Source organism: Phyllobates terribilis, unplaced genomic scaffold, assembly GCF_046119375.1.
Source record: "Phyllobates terribilis strain yellow unplaced genomic scaffold, ASM4611937v1 Scaffold_1__5_contigs__length_1240528914, whole genome shotgun sequence".
Taxonomy (NCBI): Eukaryota; Metazoa; Chordata; class Amphibia; order Anura; family Dendrobatidae; genus Phyllobates; species Phyllobates terribilis.
Genome location: NW_027362761.1, coordinates 1,064,945,278 through 1,064,966,562, shown reverse-complemented (window position 1 = coordinate 1,064,966,562; position 21,285 = coordinate 1,064,945,278). Strand labels below are relative to the sequence as shown.

The window sequence follows — 21,285 nt, the reverse complement described above, 5'->3', positions numbered from 1 at the left end:
CAGGAGGGGCTGAAGTAGGATTTGTGGTGAGGTGCACACAGCATTGCACGTCACTCGTCCGATGCTCCTGATTCATGAAGACATGTACACCTCTTCATGAATCAGGAGCGTCTGACTCCAGCGCACCCACGCATCAAGACTGATGTGAACAACGCCGGTCTTGATGCATCACGCACTATATGAGTAGCATTATGGCTTTATTATAGAATCATAGAATGTTTGAGTTAGAAGGGACCTCCAGGGTCATCGTGTCGAACCCCCTGCTCAATGCAGGATTCACTAAACCATCTCATACAGATGTCTGTCCAGCCTCTGTTTGAAGACGTCCATTGAAGGAGAACTCACCACCTCTCCTGGCAGCCTGGTCCACTCATTGATCACCCTCACTGTTAAAAATGCATGAGATTAGGCTTTAACTGGCCAACAAGGGAACAGGAGTGATCTCTCAAATGAGCAGTGTTTGCCACAACACTTTTAACCTTTTAGAGGCCAGGTGATTTTTCCTTTTTACACTTTTATTTTTTCCTCACCATCTTCCAACAGCCATAACTTTTTTTTATTTTTCTATCAACATAGCCATATGAGGGCTTGTATTTTTGAATAATGATTTGTAGATTTGAATGACGCTATTCATTTTACCATACGACGTGCTTCTTTACCCTCTCTCTTGATTCAACATATCCCAAGATGAATAACAAAAGCTACTTGTTTTAAAAAAATTTTTTTTTGGTACTCTGTAAGGAGATATCTGTGCTATATGTGTCTATGAGTAGCCACTTAGTGAACGTGATGCAAATTTCAAAAATTGGTATCCTTAAAGTGGTTGTCCAGTCCACAGTGACTCTGTGTGATTGCAGACTTATAAATCCACCCCAGTGTGAGTACTGCGCGCTGTGTGGAGTCATCGGTTTCTAAGCTGGGACCGGTGGGTATGTATGCGTTAAGCATACTCCCAGACAGAACCTGACTAGTGGGCACAGCCTCGCTCCATATACTTGTATGGACCACTTGAGTATAGAAACCAAAGTAGCTGGCATTGATATGGCAATGTCGTTGTTTTATGGGGGCTTTATTTTTAGAGAACTGATTGAGAATGACAAAAAAATTCAGCATATAAATCTATACTAATATATGCCAATATAGAAGGGTTTCTCAACTCTACTCTTCAATCATTCTCGAAGGGTCATGATTTCAGAAATTCCTAATACTTCACAATTGATTTAATATGTCACTTCATCAGTAATTGCCACAGGTGTTTTCCGCATGGGAAATCCATAAAACATGACCTTTTGGGGTACTTAAGGGCTAGTGCTGAGAAATACAACAGCAGATGAGACCAACATTATAATTTTCAACAAGGAAAAAAAAAAGAAACCAGCCAGATGTACAGACCAAGAAAGATCAGTATAAGTTGCTGATCTGATCTTTTAAAACTACTGATGGAAACCAGCTTGTTTCAGAATGTTAAATATATGTTTAGACCACAGCCTTGGAAAGGTCGGTGACAATAATGTCCAACAATTTGTACTCTCCATCCCCTTCATTACATCAGTTATGGGATATTCCAAGAGGAAGGTCAAACATGTAGAATTAGTCATAATCATAAGTACAGAATAAGTCATTCTTTCCAAAGATTTTTTTTTAACCTCGTACTTCTTACATTTCCTATGCACACTGAGGTCTTTCATTAAAATATTTCCTTTCTCTGTATCTTCTGAGACCTTTTAATTCATTAAAAGCGCAGGTTTTCATCATAAAGTGTAGCATTTCTAGGACCACCTAAGACATGTCCAAGATATCTAAGAACATACCATTTCCATAACATAGTATATACAATCTCGATTTCAAAACGGTTGTATGAAATGTAAAAAATCAAGAATGCAATGATTTGGAAACCTCTTATAGCCATATTTTATTTCCAACAGAACATTAAAGGCAGATCAAAAGTTGAACGTTACACAATTGTAAATGTATTTGATAAAATTAACTAATTTACTAATTGATGGCAACAACATATCGCAAAAAAGTTGGGACAGGGTTAAAAAAGGATGAAAAAGTAAGTGGCTCTAATGAATAACAACAAATAATTCACATGACTGTGTATATGGCTGTGTGTATTACTGTGCATGTTAGGGAGGCAGAGTCTCACAGAAGCAAAGATGGTCAGAGGATGCGAACAACTTTATCTAAAAATTGTAGAACAATTTCAGAAAAATGTTCTCCAACTTAAAATCACAAAGACTTTGAATATCCCACAATATACAGCGCATAAAACCATCAAAAGATTCAGAGATCCATGTGCACAAAGGACAAGACCAATGGTCAATATTGGATCAAGATTATCTGCAAGTATCAATTCATACAATGAGTCATAGTCTAACATACTGTGAAAAGTGCATAAGAAGACATGCTTTTCACTGTTTTTATTGAATCCATCAGAAGTGATAAGGTCAATGAAAGGAGAACAGGGAGTCCATGCTACTTATAAAAATATATATAAAGTTTATTGAACAAATGGTTAAGAACAGATATCACACATAATATGTGCAATAGAAAAGAGAATAAACCCAGTATACAGGGCTGGCTATGCCACTAATCACTGAGCAGAGAAAAATGGGGTAATAACCTCAAATATGGAACACCACTCCTGCTTGAAAAAGAAAGAACTAGCGTAAGAAATCTGTGTGATAGACACAGAGATTATATGCCCTATCCCATACGTGGTGAGGAGATCAAGCAATGTTATAGTCTTGCTGCCAATTTTTAGGGAGAAAAGATGAATAGATGAGGAAGCAGGAAGCAAATACTGCGAAATGCGCGTTGGGGTAGCTGGGTTGGTGCGCTACCATCATGTAGGACAATGGGTAATGATTTTTCTTTCTGTTGATTTTTCACACTCCCTTGTATTTTTTTTATGCCCGCAATGAGGTCATAGCATGTTACATGATTTAAGCGACTGCAAGAGCATCAGTATTTATGCCTATTCCAGTGAGCCGCACACTTGTAGACTGTTTTTAGGGATTGATGATGTTGCCTCTTGGTTTAATCTATATATGCAATGAGCATTTACAATACTATTTGTAAAATCCTAATTAGTTAATTAATGCACTTTCAGCTTGTTAGCTTATTGCACTACATGTTCAATAGACTCCAAGCAAAGCTTGCTCAGTAGAATAAGGCTGGTCATATACATTAGATGACTGTCAGAGGAATTATGCCTCGGAGCACTGGGAGGCTGATGTAGAAAGGAGGGAAATAGAAGTGCAAAAAGGACCAGACAGATGATGGTGGTGGGGGATGCTACAATTTGTTGGGTTGACAGTGTCATTTGCTGTCTAGACTTGAGTGTGGAACAGTGTGTTGTTTACTGGGTTCTTTGATTTTAGCATAAAAATGGATAAAGAAATTGCTGGGTTAGGCTTTGGAAAACCCAACGGTCATGATACACATTGATACCAATGAAAAAGTCAAAGGGAGATGAAAGTTCCATAAAAATAATTTGATCGAACAATTTACTTTAATTTTCTAAACAGCAAACTTGTTGCTGATGCAACAAAAAGGATAATATTTGAACAGATTCTTAATAAAATGTCATTGCTTCTTCAATTTACATATTTCTTCTTACAATTTAAAAATAGCAAACCTATTACTGATCTCATTGGGATAATTTTCTGAAGGCTTGTTTAAAAGCAACACCTTCTCCATTTAACAAACAACACACTTGTCGCTACTTCCCAAACAGTGATAATTTTTGGACCACCACTTGCAAAAAATCCATGGCTTCTTTTGTATTTAAGCACTGGCATGGCAGTCATCTTCCTTCCAAAAGGGATCATTTTTAATCACTTTTACATTTTAGTGAGCATAAAAAGTCTGTCTATGCTTTTTGTCATTAAACAGGCTGTTGGTAACCATTTACCATCTGTTTGCTCAAAACCATATATGTTGACGTCATTGGACATTACTAAGGCTATGTTTGCTTGAAAGAGCTTGAAGGGGCAAGGAGATCTCAGAGTGTTACACACTTCTTTACTGGGCTAATTAAAGGATTACCAGTGCTTGCAATTCATGGCAAATCAATTCACTTCATATCGAATTTTTGGGAAAAATTCTACAAAGCAGGCAAAGTGAAATTTCAAAAGATTTGCTAATCTCTAATTATATATATTATATAAGGAAGTTACCTTATTTCAGTTAGTCTCCCTGGCTAATGATTATATTCATTTTACTTTACAAATAAATAGAAAACTACATTTTCTCTGTCACAGTTGTCTCCAGACTAGACGATTTCCGTGTTGAAAGATGCTGAAATTACAAATACTGTCCTAGGGAAAACAGACTGAGCTATGAAATCCAGTCAATCCAGGACATGTGGAAAGGGAATGAAGTGTTTTTTTACAACAACATCTGAATATTATAAAAAGGACAAAATAAATAGTTGGAAATGTTATAGACTTGTCTATTGCAATGCATTTTACTAATATTATCATTTACTATTCATATAAGTAAAATTCTGAATCTTAGCTGAACTTTTATCCAGCCAGGCATATACAGATTTCTTAAAGGGTATAGTTAATGTTTGCCTGTAAAATACTTTTATTTGGTTCAAAATGTATCCAGAACTAGGAGGCAAACAGCCAGCTGGACCCAATCTATCTAAAGTACATTCTAATAAAAAAACATTTATTTCTGATCCACTGCTGGCTTCCATTAGAAGCTGTCTGATCCAGGATATTGAGCAATACACAAAATGAGAAAATACATCCAAACAGGAAAACAGAAGTTCACAATCGACCAGACAAAAGAAAATTAGACAATGACTATTATGTTAATTGGTGATTATTTCCAAAGCAACATTTTGCATTGCTCTGTAAATTATGTCAGTTGCTTCTATATATTAGGCAAGAGAACTAGATATGATAGATTGAATGAGCAACTTCAAAAATTACCTTGCAGAAAGTTGGAACAAGGAAGATACATAGATGGGATCATATATTAAAATGTAACTATAATTTTGTAACATATGACCAGAGCCCACCTGGTGTAACATCTGCCTTTAGGGCCTTAAATGCTGTGGCAGTAGAGTGCTTCATTAATTGACCATGACCTCGTTAAGTGGCTGAAGATAATGGTGATGATGGCCACTCCAGTGACTTGAAGTGGCTGTCAAAGATGTTAAGGTGATACAGGTAGGTGACTCATAACAATATTTGCAAATGTGAAAGACCTTGGGCGGAGGGTGGTATTAAAGGAGGTGCTGGTTCCTTGTGAAATGAAGTGATGAGACTCGTCATCCTCTCTGTACTTGTCAAAGGAGGAGCTGACAATCATGGTGCAGAAACTCAAATATTGGTAGACACCCCAGTAACGGGGTATGCAGCAGAGCAAGAAGAGACCACCGGACTAAGAACGCTCCAACGGGATTTATTAAGGCAGGCAGCATACCAAATCAAAAATCCATGTTATTCCTAAGGTTCATAATAAGTCCACAATCACCGACGGGCGTGAGGTCTTGCCGCAGCTAAGAGCCCCCACACTTCTTCCTCCAGAGATCTCCCAACACAACCCTGGTCACGCATAAGTCCATTGTCTTGGGCTACCGGGAACAGCCCAAGGGTAGGGGAGGAGAGGTTTCCCCCCTCCTAGTCGATGGTTTAGTCCATGGCATGGCTCCGATGTGTCTATAAAGATGTGTACTGTGAGTTCTCCCCCTGCTTAAGAGAACAATGGGGAGTCCTCTAGCGGTGTTGACACAAGCCCAAGTTAAATTATGGTTGAGGAACAAAGATCTGGGAAAGAGCATGGGTATTTACATCACATCATGACATTTTATACAGAAATGCAAGACAGGGAAAACGATGTACCATGACAATTCCTTCCCCTCCAATTTTGTGTACGTACGAGGGACCTCTACAGGTCGCTTGTTAAGTACACACAGGCAGGGCTGACCGGACTCAGGGCTCCTCCTGCCTGGACAGTCCATCTGCATTTTGGTGTTGGCTGCCTCTTCTATACTGTACTGTAAAGTTATAGGGTTGCAGAGCCAGGCTCCATCGTAGTAAGCGTCAATTGTCCCCAGAGGCTCTGTTCAGCCAAGTGAGGGGATTGTGATCAGTAACCACAGTGAATTCTCGTCTATACAGATACGGCTTTAGTTTCCGAAGGGCCCACACTATAGCCAGACATTCTTTTTCTACAGTTGCATAGGCCACTTCTCGGTCCAGCAGTTTCCTGCTGAGGTAGGCGACGGGGTGCTCGTCCCCCACTGCATTCATCTGGCTGAGTACAGCTCCCAATTCATAAGCAGAGGCGTCCGTCTGCACAATGAATCGCCTCTTGTAGTCCGGAGCAGCCAGAACAGGGTCACAGACCTGGGCGTTCTTCAGCCGGTTAAAATCCTCCTCACAGGCTGGAGTCCAGATTACCAGCCTGGGCATCGTTTTCATGGTCAGGTCGGTAAGAGGCTTGGCCACAGTGCTAAAATGAGAAACAAATTTTCGGTAGTAGCTAGCAGTGCCCAAAAAAGCCATAACTTGTTTCTTAGTTTGGGGTAGAGGCCAGTCTCTAATAGCCTGGATTTTTGCAGGTTCTGGACGGAGCTTCCCTCCCCCTACTCTATGCCCTAGGTACTGGACTTCACCCATCCCCAATTGACATTTATCGGGTCGAATGGTTAGGCCGGCTGCAAGAATCAGGTCAAGAATAACGGCTACTTGATTCAGATGTTCCTCCCACGTCTGGCTTAAGACGGCGATATCATCTAAGTAGGCACAAGCAAAGTCCCCACATCCCCGGAGGATCTGATCTACCATTCTCTGGAAGGTTGCCGGGGCATTTTCCATTCCAAAAGGCATGCTTAGAAATTCATACAGACCAAAGGGGGTTATAAAAGCGGACCGTCCTCTCCCTTCCTCCGTCAGAGGAATTTGCCAGTATCCCTTACTGAGATCTAAGGTAGTGACATATCGGGATCCAGCCATTCGGTCTAGAAGTTCATCAATACGGGGCATTGGGTAAGGATCACTGACAGTATGTTCATTAAGTCGTCTGTAGTCCACACAAAATCGAGTACTCCCATCCTTCTTTAGTACTAACACCACAGGAGAGGCCCAAGGGCTATGAGAGGCCTGGATTACCCCCAGCTGTAACATCTCCTCTAGTTCGTGCTGCATGGTGTTTCGAACTGATTCAGGTAAGGAGCCTGTTGTATGGGTCGGATACCCTGAGTGTCTACATGATGTTGGGTGACGGTGGTTCAACCTGGTTGAGATGAGAAAGCAGCCTGTCTCTGTTGAAGCACTCCCAGCATCTGATCTTTCTGTAAGGGGTCCAGGTGATCTCCCAGAGGATCCTGTTCCACAGTGGACGGGGCTCTCGTGGCTTCCACGAGATCCGGTAGGGAGTCCTCTTCCTCGGAACCGTCTTCTGAAGCTAGCCGACAGCTTGCTATCATTGGAAGGTTCCGGTCGTGGTATTCCTTAATCATATTCACATGGACAGTCTTTTGTCTTAGTCCCTGATCATCTAGAGCAAGAAGGTAATTGGTGTCATTTAGTTTCTTGAGAACCCGGAAGGGACCCTCCCACGTGGTCTGCAGTTTATTTTGTGAATGGGGAATAATCATTAAGACGGGTTGTCCTTCTACAAACTCCCGATAGCGTGCTTTACGGTCATACCAGGCCTTCTGTCGGATTTGAGCCATATGCACATGACTCTTGGCGAAACTAGCAAGTTGAGCCAGGGTTTCTCGCAGCTTTAGGACATAAGGGACAACAGGGGCTCCTGTATCTTCAACTTGCCCCACCCAGTATTCATTGAGCAGAGTTAAGGGTCCTCGGACCTTTCTTCCATAGAGGAGTTCAAAGGGGGAAAACCCGGTGGACTCCAGAGGAACTTCCCGATAGGCAAACAAGAGATGGGGTAGGTATTTCTCCCGGTCTGAATCTCTGTCCGTGAAGGCCCTCAGCATATTCTTCAGAGTGCCGTTAAATCGTTCACAAAGTCCATTTGTTTGTGGATTATACGGTGTCATTCGAATCGCTCGTACTCCACAGGTGCGCCACAGACACTGGACTAGTTCTGACATGAACTGGGAGCCTTGGTCCGACAAGATCTCACTGGGAAATCCTACTCTGGTGAAAATGGTAACCAGGGCCTCGGCCACCTTGGCTGCAGAAATACTGGACAAGGCCACAGCTTCCGGATATCGGGTGGCGTAGTCCACAACAGTGAGAATGTACTGGTTTCCTGATCTACTTGGCTTAGCTAGTGGCCCAATGATATCAACAGCTACTCTTTGAAATGGCTCTTCTATGATAGGGAGTGGTTGCAGAGGGGCCTTTGGGTGATCTCCGGGTCGCCCTCTACGCTGACATATATCGCAAGTTCGGCAGAAATGCGCTACTGCCTGAGAAATCCCTGGCCAATAGAAGGTTTGAGTCAGTCGTCTCTCGGTGCGGGTTTTGCCTTGATGGCCAGCAGTAGGGATATCATGAGCAAGGTGTAGTAGGGGAATCCTGTATTTCTGAGGAACAATCATCTGTTTGTTACAAGTCCAGGGCTTATCTGGGGAGGCAGCATTGGTAACCCTATACAAAAGTCCATTTTCTCGGATAATCCTTTCCCTGTTCTCCCCTAACTGCCCTGTCTCAGCTCGTGCTCTAAAACTAGCTAGGGTGGGGTCAGTATCGACCTCTTATCGAAACTGAACTCTATCCCAGGTATCACTCACATTGTCCCCACAGGAAGAATCACTCACCGGCGGTGTCGGCGGTTCTGGTGGCCTCATTTCCATGGATGAGTTGTATGCGTCCCCATCTGCTGCTCTCTTGGCTTGACTTCTGGTTACCGCACCGACGAAGTGGCAATGCAGATGTCCCACATCATTTCCTAAAAGAACGTCTGCGGGGAGGCCGCTCATCACACCGACCACGCATTGTTTGGCCCCAAAGCCATATTCCAGGGTCACCCTCGCTCTTGGAATATATCTCTGGGTGCCTCCAGCCAATTCAATGGCAATTCCTGGTCCCTTTTGAATTGCTTCTGGCTAAAGTACGTGGGGATCGGCTATGGTGAGAAAAGCCCCAGTGTCACGGAAGACGACAACCTTTTGGCCATACAGCACGAACTCCTGTAGATGTTTGTGCTGACGGTCAGAAGAACAGGTGGCTGGGGCTCGCACCCCATAGACTCCTGGTATGGGAGCCAGGGTATCGGAGTCACTTGGCAAGTCGTCAGGGACTGAATCCAGCTCTTCTCCTGGTGAGGGTGTCTGTAGATAATGAACCGGTAAATGCGGTCTGTAGCTGTCCTGCCTCCGAACACCTGGACATTGGAATTGCAGATGACCAGGCTGCCCACATCTATAACATCTGCGCTATGGGACTCTTCCTCCACGTCGTAGTCCCGAAGGCGGAGCAGGAGTAATGCGAGGCACAGTCACACGAAAGTCACCATGAGTTGATGGTCTATTGGGATGGTGAGTATGGGAGGCCGATGGACCAGGGGCCGCCATCGTCAGGGGGCTGGTAGTTCTTTGCTCACTGAGTAGTAATTTTTTCCATTGAGGCTTGATGGTGAGAGCCTCATCCGCTAGAGCTGCAACTTCCTCCACCGTGGCTGGTCTCCTTTCACGCACCCATTCTCGGATCTCAGCAGGACACATGAAGTAAAACTGCTCTTTCAAGATGACCTGGAGGAAGGCCCCCCAAGTTAAGGCCTCCTCTCCCTCCAGCCAGCGATGACATATTTGTATGAGTCTGTGGGCATACATCTTGAAGGACACCTCCTCATCACAGGCCAAAGTACGAAACTGGGTCCTATAAGTGTCTGGGGTCACAGCGTAGTGTTCCAGAATAGTCCGTTTAATGTCTGCATACTCACAGTCCCCCCGAGGGTCCATAGCTCTATAGGCTGCGGCAGCTCCACCCTCTAAGAGCCCCACCAGATGTCAGACTCGCTCCCTTTCTGGGACTTCCATTAATCGACACTGAAGCTCAAAGTCCTGGAAGAAGCCCTCAATGTCACCTGCAGCCTCCTGGAACGGCTTGAAATCTTTGCGGGACACTCTGGGGAGTTCCCTCATGGTGGGTGCTGGGGTTACAGTCGGTCTGGTGCTTCTAGCTGCTTCCAAAGCTATCTGCCTCTCCAGCAATGCCATCTCCTTAGCTCCTCGCATGACCTCCATCTTATAGTCTATGGAGACCTCCTCTCCCATCATTGCCATCTCCTCCTCGTACCACACAGCCCACTGACTTTTTTGGGTATTTACCTCTGCCTGCCTCCTTTCCTCCATTGGCCGTGCAGGTGCTTCCTCAGCGTCCTCTTGCAGGCGAACTCCTTCCAAAGCCTCAGTTAGCTGCTCCTTTGAGAGTCCCTTGTAGCTGACCCCCAGTTCACGGGCCTTTGTTTGTAAGCTCACCACAGTCCAGTTCTTATACTCTGAGGCTCTGGTTCCAGCAGTTGATGGGCCATTGTCCTCCATTCCTTCTGCTCTGATCCCACCGCTGCCAACCAGTTTGTGACGGGGTATGCGGCAGAGCAAGAAGAGACCACCGGACTAAGAACGCTCCAACGGGATTTATTAAGGCAGGCAGCATACCAAATCAAAAATCCATGTTATTCCTAAGGTTCATAATAAGTCCACAATCACCGACGGGCGTGAGGTCTTGCCGCAGCTAAGAGCCCCCACACTTCTTCCTCCAGAGATCTCCCAACACAACCCTGGTCACGCATAAGTCCATTGTCTTGGGCTACCGGGAACAGCCCAAGGGTAGGGGAGGAGAGGTTTCCCCCCTCCTAGTCGATGGTTTAGTCCATGGCATGGCTCCGATGTGTCTATAAAGATGTGTACTGTGAGTTCTCCCCCTGCTTAAGAGAACAATGGGGAGTCCTCTAGCGGTGTTGACACAAGCCCAAGTTAAATTATGGTTGAGGAACAAAGATCTGGGAAAGAGCATGGGTATTTACATCACATCATGACATTTTATACAGAAATACAGGACAGGGAAAACGATGTACTATGACAACCCCTCCTGCTGAATTTGTGCAATGAGTGAATCCAAGGGGTAACGGTTCTCCTTGTGAAGAGTTACATGTTAAGCATGTCAAGATGAGGAGACTTTTAAGCAGCAACGCTCCTCAGGGAAATATGCAAATTGTCTCTTCAGAGAGGAACAGGACTAGAACTTTAGTGTCACCTATAGGAAGTAGCAATCTTAAATAGCAATCTTAAAAGTCAATATCGACCCTTTAACGAGCCTTGTCATATGACTTAGTATAAAAGCCAGAACCATGATCTCAATTTGCAGAGGAGAATTGCAGCTTAAAAGTCTCCTCATCTTGACAAGCTTAACATATCACTCTCTGCAAGGAGAGTTGTGACCCTTTGGATACCGGTCTGACGCCTCTCACCCAGCCAAGCAATATCTCACAATTTGCACTAACGAGGGGCAGTACCCCAAAACACAGTGTCTGCAAATTGAGATTATGGTTCTGGATTTTATCCTAAGTCATATGACAAGGCTTGTTAAAGGGTCGATATTAACATTTAGAATTGCTACTTCCTATAGGTGGCACTAGAGTTCTAGTCCTCTTCCTCTCTGAAGAGACAATTTGCAATGAGTGTAGGAACAGATGTAAGTAGGAACAAAGTTGGCTGCAAAGAGGTACATCAGCAGTTGGATAGTTGCAGTGTCTAAAGTGGCACAGAATCACTTTGGAAGGATCCTGCATCAAAACTACTTTATTTCGCAAGTCAGCGGCCACCAACAGTTTGCTATACTATTCTAATTTCCATCCAGCCCAACTTCCGACTTGCATCCCTAAGGAACAGTTTTTGCGCATCAGATGAAATTGCAGCACAGTGAGTGACTTTCATATTCACCACTAGATTTCTTATTAGAGGGTATCCACGCAAGATTGTTTCGCAAGCATTTCAGAATGCATACCATAGTAATCAACAAGATATTCGTTAATCACAGACAATAAACCTGATTACCCTTTATAAATATGTGTTCAAGACATTTGCCAGATTTTGACTAAAAACTCAGGGATCCTGTTTAGTGAACCTCAAGTGTTGCCATTAATGTCTTCACATCCTAAATTAGTGGTGAAAAGGGCTAGGAATATCAAGGACTGATTGGTCACAAGCCATTTCAAATGGCCCACCCAGAAACTGAGCAGAGGTGTAAGACTGGTTTTAGACATCTCCGTGTGGGGAGCTGCATGGTTTGTCCATTCCTAATAACAAGTGAAAGTATTTCTCTTCCAATTTTTCCTTCACAGATTCGATCTAAGAAATACTTTAATCGCCGTTCTCGCAATGTTGTGTATGCCATTATATGTATCTGTCCTAAGATTTACATTGGCCAGACCACCCAAGAGCTCAGACAAAGAATGCAGCAACATCTTTCCACCATTACGATGGCCAGAAAGGATCAGGAAAAGGGTAAGACCCTCACTTCAATCACTGCTCACTTTCTTGATTATCACAACGATTCATCAAGAGGATTGCGAGTCATGGGTATTGACATGGTGGATACTACCATTAGAGGTGGTGGTGTCACTAATGAACTCTTGCTCCATGAGTCGAAATAGATTCATGATTTATATAGCTTTGCTCTTCATGGACTGAATGAAGAATTTCTTTTTATAGGCTTTTATAAGAAACTTTAATATTTACTCATTTTTGTGATATTTCCATTTCTTTTTGGAGATGTGGATGGGGGTTATTTCTGGGAGTTTTGGGGTTATCATTGTTTTCACAGGATAAATGGTGTTCATTGTCAGTGTCTTCGCCTTTTTGCACATTTTTCATACCAATTTAGCAGATACTTACCAATTTCTTCTTATATATTATGTATCTATGTATGCGCATCAGTATATTCATTGATATAAATAGGGTTATTTGTGCGTGCGTGATCACTTATCTGTGCATCACTCCTTCTGGTTAATGTTTCTTTCAGCGCATGCATGGTTAATGTGGATACTGGCTTACATGAATATATCAGTTTCTATTCGGGTTTGATCGCGGGGACACATGCACATTAGCTTTTCTTGCCGGTATCATGTGAACTCTCTTGCTCGTGCGCAGTTATACATTCGCGCATGAGTACTATTCGTCTAAGCCTCTCCACTGCCGGCTTATGGACGTATGTGTGGTTGATATATACTGCAATCTATACTCGCACACAATGATTTTTAAATCAACGTTATTTAGTCACTTTCATTCGCGCATGCGCAATGGGTGTTGAAGAATGCCGACTATGCCTGCATGATCTTATTATACAGCTGGTAATAATCTGCCTAGCATTTATGTGTATATATATGTTGTATTTTGAGCCTATTTCCTTGCACTTTTTTGCCCCAGAGGAAGCCATAGTCAGGTGGCGATACACGTAGGGTTTTCACCTATCTTTTCTACTACAGAATACAGGTTCTATCACTATGCCTTTCTGTGACATTTTGCTGATAGCCCCTTAGAGTGCTTTGGGTGATTTATATTGTTTTTGTATTATTTGTTGTTTATTCTTATTTATAATTGTTTACAATATTTTTGCATTTTATGTGGCAGCATTGACATCATTGCTATGACCTTATTCATAGCTGATGACATTTTCACATAATATTATCTAATATCATCCAATGTGATCATCTTCATTCCTGAGTGACATCTTTAATTCAGGGTGTGCTGGTAGTATATATATTATATTTGTTTTTGGCTCACCAATAACTATTACTCCAGTTGAATTACTATCACTTGTCATTATTATATTGTTGGCATACTCTATATCAAAAATTGTCTTCACTATTGGCTACTTGTGTTCTATGTTATTAGATAGTGGAGATTATAACTCTATTGTGGGCTTGTCTTGTTAGATGCTATGCCTATTGGGCTTTTTAAGGGTTTTTAATTGCATTTATTGGCTTTTTATTTCAATAAATGTTTATTATTTTTAAGAGGTGATCCCTTTTTTGTGGCATATTTCTTTCTTATTCTTGTTTTGCATTATCCATATTTGATAGGTCTTAGGCTGATCGCTTAAATTGTGTGGTGTCCGCTATGTTCTTGTTTCTAAAGTGGCTCAGATATGTCAGAGTATCATACTGTTGGGTGTCTTGGAGGAAAAATAAGCTTCCTTTGTGTCAGAACTCCAGGGACAATTGCAGCCAGGACTGGTACTACAAGCAAACATACAATATTGCTTCTCCCAAAACTCCTAAAAGAAATTGAAAACGCATGCTATGACATTATTTTCTTTGTCCAGTGCTGCTAATTTTTGCATCTGGAGGGGATCATTGTTGCTGATATCCTGTCTGCACATACCTTTCAGGACGTGTGCATATATCATATACATGATTTTAGAATATATGCATGAAAGACAATAAAAGAAGAAATTCTTAGAGGTATGTTACCAGTATAAAGAGGCCTTGATTCATCTAATCAATTTTGCCAAAATTATAGTGTAAATTGCTTTGAAGCTTTATAAAATTTGGGCACAACTTGAAGTTGCTCAAAAGATTTGCAATTTTTGGTGTTTTGATGCCAATTATTGTTCTGTTGTTACAAGTGAATGACTATTATAGTCAGGGTGTCTTGGACTTAATACCTCGACCAGAAGTGCATCACAGTACTATTGGTCCTGTCACTGTCATCACTCTCTCTTAGGCAATACGAAACTTCGAACAGGCCCTAATAGAAGTCTACTATACTACGCCATTAGGACTCAAGTTCCTTATCAGTCAGACACTTTGCACACCCGTTGCACTGGCTGCTGTAGTCGCCAGAAGAACGGCCCTAGTCCCCTTTGTGCCGTACGTCTACACCGGAAGAAATAGCTCACACAAACGTCCTTCTTCTGCGGCCTAGTCATCTCTCTCTGCCCTTGGCTCAAGTCTCCCAGCTCTGGTCTCTTGTCTCCAGTTTTGGTCATTTGGCTCTGGATCTCGTTACTCGGTTCTGGTCACTCTGTTCCTCACTCAGATCTGGTTACTCGGTTCTTTACTCAGATATGGTTACATAGTTCTGGTGACTCTGTTCCTCACTCGAATCTGGTTACTTGGATCTGGTTACTCGTAATGATGGCTGTAAGCCAACTCCACTGCACTCCTCCCCTTCTCTGCCCACATGGGCCTTTTCTTATTAATAACTGCGCCACAGCTGTAAACTGACTTGGTGTCACCTCCAATCTCTTCCCCACAGGAACTATATACGTTGTCCTACAGTTCCTGCTGATGCAGTTCTTGCTGCTTTCTCTTGTTCTGTAACATTTGACCAGCAGATGGTGGTGCCTGCTTGCCGACACTCTGTTAGGTCTCAAACTATGGAAATCTCTCATTTGTTTACCTCCTTACACATACATAATATGAATGTCAATGTAAAGCTACTGAATCATGAGTGTGCCTTTATTAGGATTCCCTCACACAAAGTTTTATTTTTGTTTCTTGTAAAACAACTTTTTTTCATGTATATTTTCTTATTTTATTTTTTCAAGTGTTTTTTTTTAAAGTGGTTATTAGGGCATATGAAACTGATGACCTAACCTTAAGACAGGTTATCAATATCATCTCGATAGGGGTCTGACAACTGGCAAGGCCACTGATCAATTGATCTCGTGGTGGGTGGATGTAGGTAGTGTATGGAGCTGAAACAGCACAGTTCTCCACAGTATCTACTCCCAAAAACTGCAGATGAGCTCCTATTCTCTAATAACAGCTGATCGGTGGGGGTACCATATTTGGGTCCCCAAGCAATCTCATAGGCTATCAAAATCTAAGTACTCGGCAACCACTTAAATTATTATAAAGGGGTCCTATCACATTGGATTATGATATTAACCTGTGTATAAATAGGGTTAATCTGCGGGTTAAAAGGTTACAAAGGTGTCCAGCTATCTGCATTTCAGTCACATATGCATGTCAGTGTGACTACAGTCATTGCTTAGCACGGCACTGAGAAATAAATGAATAGTGCCCTCGAAGAGCGAGGATGTAGCAGGTTTCAGCTGTATACTACAGTACACAACAATTGGGTTGCCGATTGGGTGAAAGATGGAGTCCCCTCTCTCTCTGTTAACTCTTTTGGATATTTGTGTTGCTATTGATCTTGGCAGTCGCAGCCAGTTCTGATGCGACCATTGATCAAAGTGTAAAATATAGTACAAATAAGTAAAAAAGTTAAAAAAAAGTTAAATAAAATGAGAACAATATAAGAAAAAAACAAAACAAAAAAGCATGAAAAAAATCATCGAAAATGTCTGGAATGACCCGAAATACAAAATTTATATTATTTGCTCTGTATGCAGATAACCGTAGAAAGCACACCTAAAAAGCTGTTTTCTCATCATACCACCATACAAAATGTGGAATAAAAAGAGATCAAAAATTCATATGTAAAGAGAAATGGTATCATTCAAATCATCCATCACTTGATCGACAAAAATCAAGCCCTCACATGGCTTGGTCAGAAGAAAAATAAAAAATTTATAGCTCTCAGAATATGATGGTGCAAAAATAAATAATTTTTTTGAACCAAAAAGTGTTCTTAGTGTGCAAAATAAGTAAAACAAAAAAATCCTATATAAATCTTGAGGTACAACTGTAATCGTACTGACCAGAAGAATAGACCTGTGTCATCACTTTTACCTCCCGATAATATGAGGTCAACATGATTCTGATGAGACCCCCGATGGAACCATTTATGATAATGAGGCACACGGAGTCACTTTGGACTCTGTCTGGCCTCTTTTCCAGCAGTGTACAGTATTTTGTGAACACGGCTTTGTGCATGTCTTAAAAGATGGGATACCACCAAAACAGAAGCCAGAAAAAGTCCAAAGTGGCTCCATCTGCCTTATTATAGTGAATGTTTCCAGCAGGGGTTCCATATGAATCCTATATTTTAGGGAGACTCTGACTCATAGTATGTGCAGCTTATTCTCCTCAGGGGCTGTGCAACTTGCATTTGCAAACTATTCCAGCACTGTGCGTTGCGGAAATTTGCCCATTTTTAAGCCGGGACCTGCCGGTACGTATGCGTTATGCATACAGCCAGCCAGTACCTGACTACTGGGCGCTGCCTCGCTCCATATGCTTGTATTGAGTAAGGCCATGCCCACTGTACTGCCACGTCACTAGACAGGGTGTGGCCTCCCTCAATATTAGTGTATGGAGTAAGCCACGCTCACTAGTCGGGCTCTGGCCGGGAGTATGTATAGCACATACGTGCCCGTTGGTCCCGGCTCAGAAAACAGCAAATTCCCGCGCAACGCATAATGCGTGCACTGGGATGATTTATAAGTCTGAAGTCACACAGAGTGACTGCAAACTTATCATTTTGGGCCGGACAACCTTTGATATATCTGTTTCAAATTAGTCTTAAATGATAATGTCAGGATGCCAAGTATTAGAAATATATAAAAAATTGCTAATATTAACATAAAAAGGAAAAAGAATTTTAATAGCTAAAAAATAAAAGAGAACAAAGGAAGGAAATAATAATCCATTCGCTCGAAAAATTGTGTAAAAATAAATGAAAAGTAAAACATCTACTACATATTTGATTACATTGAAGTTAGAAATACAAAACCAAAGGAAAAAAAGCAATTAATTAAATGAATAGAAATAAGTAGCAAAGTTCAACCTCTTTATTCAATTAGCCGCAGACAGTCAGTATGAATGTGTCTCTGGGGAGATGGAGACATCACAGCACAATAGGCTGGAGAGAAGATTCAGCAAGGGAGGTTCTGTATCCACTCTAATATACAAGGATAAAGCACAGACCTGCCCCAATAAGGCATTTAATGCTATAATAATAATTGCATATGTAGCCTCCCATCAGCCATGGACAGGTTGATGCAGACCGATCGCAAGTCAAATAATCCATAGATATAGATCACAATTAGACATACCTAGATAACGATCATCTTTTTGATTCCTTGTTAGATTTCTTCCTACACATATCACAAAAATAAATGAAGCAGGTATGTTCCCATGCAGCACATTAGTTGCAGATTTCTTTGGTTTTATACCTGGGCAGGGTTTGTAAAAGTCCATTTAAATGTAGCAAATACATCTCCATTCTCATGTACTGAATTATCTGCAATACATCTATACCTTTAAGATTTTAACGACTATAAATTAGCAGAAAAACATCATGGACTACACAGATTTGTCACAAGCAATGGAGCTTGCGAAGGTTTGTCATTTGGCACATGGTGGCATTACAAAGGACTGGAGATAAATCAGATTTTCTCTATAATATAGGCCCATCGCCCAATGATGACAATTTAAGTTCTGCTTTGTAGAAACTCATCACACTGATTAATATTGATCAAAAGATGCTTTCTGTAGGCAGCCAAGCTGGTCTTAACAAATGCACTAGGAACCATTATTTCTGATCCAACCAAGCATCACTGATTTGGTTTTACATAGAACTGCAGAAAAATATACATTTTATCCTAAAGTTATCGCCATGCAAATAAAATAGCCATATGGAGCTACAGTAAATGTAATTTTCAGTTCTGTTACATCCCCCTATTAGTTAGTATAGTGGACAGCAATCACAAACATTAGGGGATGAAACGTATAGATGTCGCTGTTGTACTCACAGGTTGTGAACAGCTGGAGAGCAAATATCCTACATCCATAATGCACTGGCTATTAAGTGCTGTCCTAGCGCTAACTATGCTGCAATAATAGTAAAAAGACCCCCATCTATTAATGCAAAACACTTCTTATCAGGAGAATTGCATGAGTAGGTTACACAGGGAAATGCTTTCCTTACCTTTGTCAGTGTAATGTAAGCACAGAACAGGCGGTCTGGAGAATATTACTGCTCTTCCATTTCTCACTACTTGCTAGGAAATCATATTAAGATCCAAAGCACAGTTAGGGTGGGTCTCTGTCATGTAGTTAAGACAGAGTATAAGGGAACATGCCTAGAGATAATGATGTCACAGACAGAGGACGCACTTTAACTTTATTATCACCAGCTTTTAACTGATTGCTTTCCTAATTGTATCATATGCTTAGCACCGGCTGGGAAAAGAAGAGGCAGTTTTTCCAATACATGCTGACTCCGACAGACAACAGTGTTTAAGCCAATTACTGCATAAGCAGCACTCAAGTGAGCAGATTAAATGTTCTAGTCCCATAGGTGCCATGGATCTATGGCCTTAAGGTCTAACCCACATTATGGTTCTGTATCTGCCCAGGGACATAGCGATAGGGACGTAGAAGTAATTGTCACACCACGACCATGGTGACTATAAGGGGAAAATAGGCCCCTCCAACATATGCAAAAACATCTGTCTGTCTATCTATTTATCTATCTATCTATCTATCTATCTATCTGTCTATCTATCCATTATCTATCTATCTATCTATCCATTATCTATCTATCTATCTATCTATCTATCTATCTGTCTTTTGTCTATTTATCTATCTCTCTATCCATTATCTATCTATTTATTCTTTACAGGGAACCTGTCATGTCATTTGTAGCATGTAGACTGTACCCAGTGCGTGGTTAGTGATGCACATTGATATTTTCATTAAAATCAGCACTATAATCATTTGCAAAAAGCATTTTATATAGTTATATAGTAGCTGCTCGTTTAGTCATAGGAGTGTGCTTCATTGAATTATGTCCCTGAGCTTGCGCCAACGTCACCTGAATATATGTATTGAAATCCTGCATTATATATTGGGGAGCCGCACTTGCGCATTGCCGATCAGGGAGCCACGCATGTGCCGTGACGAGCGACACTGACTGTGTGCACATGCGCCAGAGCAGCTGAGCATCACAGTCTGTGAAGCTAGGAACTACAAACAGCTACACTGTGCATGCGCGGGGAGTCGCTCGTCACGGCACATGCGCAGCTCCCCAATCGGCAATGCGCAAGAGCGGCATTCCAATGCACAATGCGCAAGCACGGGATTTCAATGCATATATCCAAGTGAGGTCGGCGCAAACCCAGGTACATAGTTCAAACTGAATGGGCAGCGACAAGCCTGACTGAATGCAATGAAGCACATCCCTATGACAAAACGAGCAGCTACTATATCTAATATATAAATCTGAATGTGTGTGTATGTACAGTACAGACCAAAAGTTTGGACACACCTTCTCATTTAAAGATTTTTCCGTATTTTCATTACTTTGAAAATTGTACATTCACACTGAAGGCATCAAAACTATGAATTACCACATGTGGAATTATATACTTAACAAAAAAGTGTGAAACAACTGAAAATATGTCTTATATTCTAGGGTCTTCACAGTAGCCACCTTTTGCTTTGATGACTGCTTTGCACACTCTTGGCATTCTCTTGATGAGCTTCAAGAGGTAGTCACCGGAAATGGTCTTCCAACAATCTTGGAGGAGTTCCCAGAGATGCTTAGCACTTGTTGGCCCTTTTGCCTTCACTCTGCGGTCCAGCTCACCCCAAACCATCTCGATTGGGTTCAGGTCTGGTGACTGTGGAGGCCAGGTCATCTGGCGTAGCCCCCCATCACTCTCCTTCTTGGTCAAATAGCCCTTACACAGCCTGGAGGTGTTTGATGGTCCAACTAAACGCAAACCGGATGGAATAGCATGCCGCTGCAAGGTGCTGTGGTAGCCATGCTGGTTCAGTATGCCTTCAATTTTGAATAAATGCCCAGCAGTGTCACCAGCAAAGCACCCCCACACCATCACACCTCCTCCTCCATGCTTCACGGTGGGAACCAGGCATGTAGAGTCCATCCGTTCACCTTTTCTGCATCGCACAAAGACACGGTGGTTGGAACCAAAGATCTCAAATTTGGACTCATCAGACTGAAGCACAGATTTCCACTGGTCTAATGGCCATTCCTTGTGTTCTTTAGCCCAAACAAGTCTCTTCTGCTTGTTTCCTGTCCTTAGCAGTGGTTTCCTAGCAGCTATTTTACCATGAAGGCCTGCTGCACAAAGTCTCCTCTTAACAGTTGTTGTAGAGATGTGTCTGCTGCTAGAACTCTGTGTGGCATTGACCTGGTCTCTAATCTGAGCTTCTGTTAACCTGCGATTTCTGAGGCTGGTGACTCGGATAAACTTATCCTCAGAAGCAGAGGTGACTCTTGGTCTTCCTTTCCTGGGGCAGTCCTCATGTGAGCCAATTTCTTTGTAGCGCTTGATGGTTTTTGCAACTGCACTTGGGGACACATTCAAAGTTTGCCCAATTTTTCGCACTGACTGACCTTCATTTCTTAAAGTAATGATGGCCACTCTTTTTTCTTTACTTAGCTGCTATTTTCTTGCCATA

The 21,285-nt window shown here is 42.1% G+C and overlaps 1 protein-coding gene across 1 annotated transcript in view; it reads right to left on the bottom strand.

The window, feature by feature from the left end:
• Nucleotides 1-18,924, bottom strand: part of DLC1 (DLC1 Rho GTPase activating protein) — an 869,826-nt gene extending 850,902 nt beyond the window's left edge. The window contains exon 1 of the mRNA XM_073645427.1: nucleotides 18,785-18,924. The gene's annotated coding sequence lies outside the window, so the exon portion shown is untranslated. The remainder of the gene's footprint in view (nucleotides 1-18,784) is intronic.
• Nucleotides 18,925-21,285: the final 2,361 nt, after the last annotated feature.